General features: G+C 32.8%; 1 protein-coding gene across 1 annotated transcript in view; it reads right to left on the bottom strand.

The window, feature by feature from the left end:
- LOC136835035 (T-complex protein 1 subunit gamma-like) overlaps nucleotides 1–5,000 on the bottom strand; it is a 772,440-nt gene that overhangs the window by 685,053 nt on the left and 82,387 nt on the right. Inside the window, exon 4 of the mRNA XM_067098148.1 lies at nucleotides 3,749–3,881. The gene's annotated coding sequence lies outside the window, so the exon portion shown is untranslated. The remainder of the gene's footprint in view (nucleotides 1–3,748; nucleotides 3,882–5,000) is intronic.

The following is a 5,000-nucleotide window of genomic DNA, read 5'->3' as shown; positions in this document are numbered from 1 at the left end:
TTACTACCAAGAGCCCATCTGTACTGGATAAAATATTTACAGCACCTCTGAGTTCTTACGGGGTGAGAGGTTCAGGTCAAAACACTTGCATCATCCCTTCTATATTCATGTAGCCTATATATCTATCATTTTAATATTTTTGGTCTGAAACATTTCTCACAATGACACTTTTCACGAATCTTTTTTTTTCAGTTTAATGTGAAAGAGCTGGACCTTATGCAGTTGCAACCCGGGATCTTTGGGATCCTCGTTTGTTTGTGCGTCCGATTAGGTCTCCCATTGTGTCTTACGCAAGGGTTTTAATAATTTCTAAAAACTGTTAACGTTAACGGACAGTTCACATTTCCCGTTCGTACATGTTATTACATATCTATACTAGCACAATGCAAAAGTTATATAACTTCCTTTTCATGAAATGAATATAGAACAATTATGACGTGATCTTTTCCTTACTGAAAAATGAATCACTATAAAAACAAAAGTTTATTCGAAATTAAACTCCGCTGATGCAACCATAATTCTTAATGACACAAGTTTACGAAAGAGTCGCCTCCCTTTATTTTATTATTATTATTATTATTATTATTATTATTATTATTATTATTATTATTATTATTATTATTATTATTATTATTCGCACGTCTTCCTAATGTGAAAGAGATTTCAGTATCATTGGTGATGTCGGTTTTTTTTCTCGTAAACATTGTGTTAAAATAGATTTTTTCTTATTGGGGGTTCACACAAGCAGTACATATAAGCATAGTTTTTTTTATGTTAACATCACTGCGAAAAGTCTTGATGTTATCCTTTTTTCACAACATAATTAGAAAAATAACACAAGAGTCTGCATGAATATGAAAGTTAATGTCATATTTATCGTAGGACAAATGAACAGAGGTTCAGAGGAATCTCCATTAATATTCTTTAGTATATATTTGCAATTTACTATTATGCAAAGAGTAAACAGATGAAAAATGCTTGTTTCGCATAAATAGCTGCATAGAGGAATATCCTTCCGATAATTGTTCACAAATCCTTTGCATAGCTGACATTTTTATCATGCTGGACAAAAATGTTATCAAACATTACTGAGTGGCAACCTATAATCTCATTTGAATTCCAGTGTTGCCTAATATGCATGTGAATTTTTGCATATTTAATGAGATAAATTCTATGTTTTGCATAAATGATGCAAAGATTTGAATGCCCCAATTACACTAATTCATAAAGCTCTTTTATCTTTCATATCAAAGATCGAATTTCCAAATACTTGCCCATAGATAATAGTATGTTGAAATGTCCTTGGACATACCGATGAATAAAAATCTAATCTTATGAGGGATCATTGAATGATGTGCAGATTGTTTCAGACCTTTATATTAGGCAAAAGGTATTAACTAAAATAATACTTTTTCTGACACAAAAACAAACATTCTTTCTTGACCAATGTTTAATGCTGAACTTAGGTCCCAGAAGAACTTAAAAGGACAAATTTATGATTCACTTAAGGCATGTTTTCAAGACAGTTACATTTACAGTAACTGGATCTGCGAGTATGTTGGTCTCTTATATTATACCTTGCAGGCCAGAAATTAACCATGTAAGGTGGGGTGAATACTAGTAAAGCTATCTTTACAAGAATATGATAGTTCTCATTTTTTGTACGAACAGTTAAAATAAAGATCCAGACCGAATAATATCTAATAGTATAAAAATAACAAGTACGAACTTTAACATCTACTGTATTTACTAATGCTAAAATATCACTGTAATCTCAAAAGAAGTCGCAGATATTATCGAATGCATACTGGAGGTATTTAAGAAGTCAAAAACTTCGACTAGAATTTGCCAACCCACTTGGGACTGATTAGGAATCATTATACCTTTCAGACCCAGTGATGAAGGTCTCTGAGTTGATAAAGGACAACTGATATTCAGTATGACTCTTATTAACTCATCGTTCAAAAATCTTAAACGTGCTTTGCTATCATGTTAAAAAATTAAAGTTTATTTATTCTGTCCCTTGATAGACAATGTAAAATAATAAAAAAGAAAGTAGGTAGCAGTTCTATCCAAACCATTAAGTGGTGTTAAAAGACCGAGTCCATGACATTACATTAACAAAATTAAAGCAAATTCCACGCACATTATGCCTGTGCAACAATTAAAAAAATTTTTTTTTTTTAGTTTTTGGATATTTGCAAAAATGTGAGATTATCTTTTTCTTTGATCCACTTCGGTCATTTAATCACAATATTGTTTTATCATGTTCTTATGGTATGAAATTCCAAAGATATTATGTGTGTCGTTACATAACGCTCTTTTACAATGCTGTATGATAATAATAATAATGAAAAAATAGGCCCAAAACCCACTCAACCAATTTTTTTGTCATTTGCAAACAATTTCGAAAAATTAAACTAAGATATTGTCACACATAGTTATTAAACATCAATACACATTAATAAACAGGCCATGGAGTATCTTAATAATAATCCTAACAAACCTGTAAATAATGGTTAAAGCTGAAAATAATGATCATGAAAAAGAATATTTTTTTTAAATTTCAAGATTTTTCCAAAAATTAACACTCACGGATATTCAATAAACAACAATAAATGTGGAATGAACCAATAACGATACAGCAAACCTGTGAATGATGATTAATGATGCTGGTGTGGTAATGCAAAACAAAAAATAAAAATTTCTGAGTTGAAAAAAAATACCGTCACACACCCGTCAATAACATCAATAAACATGGCGTAGATTATAACAATAAAGAAAACTTGTGAATAATTATTGCTGGTGTAGATAATGGTGATCAGTGGAAAAAAAATGAAAAATCATAGAATTTCCAAGCAATTAATATTGTCACCAACCGTTAACTATCATCAGTAAACATGGAGTATGTGCTAATAATAATCCCAAAAAACTTTTGCATAATGATGACTGCATATCATTTATGCACCCCAAAAAAATACAAAATTCCAAGAATTTTCAAAAACTTAGTATTGTCAAGCAAAAAGCTACCCGAAACAAAAACTTTCTGTTACAAAAAGTTTCAAAAATTTTTAAAAATTTTTCACATATAGTCAATTAACACCCATAAGCACTGATGAACATGACGTGGAATATGTTAATAATAATCCTAACAAGCTTGTGAGTAGTGATTAATGATAAGGATAGTGACGATTAATGAAAAAAAAATTGAATGCTCGAATAATTTCAAATATAAACATCAACAAATACGCAGTATGCTAATTACAATCCCAATAAACTTGTGAATAATTATGGTAAAAGTTCGTTTCCGGTCCGCGCTCCAATTCCACATGAGGGCTAGTACTAAACAGTGATTCATCTACACTGTTTCGCCGTGTTTAGTACTAGCCCCTGGGGAGTCAAATGTATTTCACCGTGTTTAGTACTAGCCCTTGGGGGATCAAATGTCCCTTCAAATATCCCTAATTTTGCATTTCGCAAAAGTGAAACTTAGAAAAAATCCTCAATCATTTACATGCATTTTATTTTTTATTGTGATAAATATTAGCTTGCAAGAATTATGTATAAAGAATATTTTTTTCATTTTTTATGGATTCGAAAGATATAAAAAATCGAGTAAGGATGTTCGGACCGGAAACGAACATTATCCATAATTATTAATGATGATATGGTGGCTAATGCATAAAAACAATTAGTAATGGATTAGCAGCCATGGGAAATGGATAATGCAAAGAGTTATTTTACTTACCAAAATTTGAGTTCTTGTATAAGTTGCATTAATCCATACACAGGCAAAGATCAACAACTGAGTGGGGGGGGGAGGGCGGAGGACGGCAATGTTGAAAGGACTACACTGCAATTTGCATTTGTAGTACGCCGAGCTGAAAGAAGAAAGACGAGGACATGACATAGCCCGCTGTAAGTCCATGGCTTCACAAACTATAATCGTAATAATGATGAGAACTCTTTTCTTTATTTTCACACTACTAGCCTTCCTTTGACCTTTACCTTTATTCTTTTAATATAGCTGCTCTCCTCTTTACCCTCACCTGTTATAACCCTACACGGCTCTTTAACAACATTATCACGAAGAACCTTTACCATAAAGTCTCGTAATTATTACTGTTACCAGCTTCTGAACACCAAAATTGTCTGAAATACCTTCATCATCACCAGAAAAGCCACCGACACACTGGGAGATTTTCTGCCTTTGCTTTTTTTACAATATCCGCTCCCTTCCTTAGAATCTATGCTGTCTAAACACAATACAGTGGCAATATTATCACTCGATGATTAGTAACACTGCCGATAATAACTGAAAAGTTGTCTGTTCGGAGCACTCAATAGCTTCAAGCGACAATAACAAAAGCACTGATTGGCTGGTCGGTACGCCACTCGAGGCACATGGTTTTTGAGTGATGGTAAATCTGCAAAACGGCTCTCCAGAAACCGTGCACCTAGTTTGGAAGGTTCGTTATGTGGCTTCTGATTTAAAACATTATTCTTGATTACAAAAATTCTTCATTATGTCTCTAAAGAAGCATGGTGGGTTGTCACTCACATTAGAGGAGAAACGGTTTGCATTAAATCTGATTTTCGACCATAATGGCAGCATCGCGCAGCATAGTTTTTATGTTAGTCTTTATCGAAAGTCCGGGGACGGGATTCCTTTTGTAACCTGAATTTCGTTGGAAGCTGCGAATAACACGTTCCTCGAGTGGCAGACTTTTCTTAAGGAAATAGGATTCACTAGGAGGTTAAGTTATGTGCTTATCTACAAGCAGGAAAATTTCCCTTACAATCTGCAAATGAAGCCTAAAGAAACATCAGTTAAATCATAGCATAACCATTTAGACCTGAATTACACATGATGGAAGAGTAAGAATGTCTTGCAAAGGCTTATTTTAGTACAGAAATAAGAGAAAAGGCATTCGGGGTTCACTATAAAGGATTATCCGTTATCAAATAAAATATCATAACTAAAATTTGCAGAAATGAAG

Source organism: Macrobrachium rosenbergii, chromosome 4 (genome assembly GCF_040412425.1).
Source record: "Macrobrachium rosenbergii isolate ZJJX-2024 chromosome 4, ASM4041242v1, whole genome shotgun sequence".
Taxonomy (NCBI): domain Eukaryota; kingdom Metazoa; phylum Arthropoda; class Malacostraca; order Decapoda; family Palaemonidae; genus Macrobrachium; species Macrobrachium rosenbergii.
Note: the sequence above shows the minus strand (reverse complement) of the source record. Positions and strands in the feature narration are given on the sequence as shown.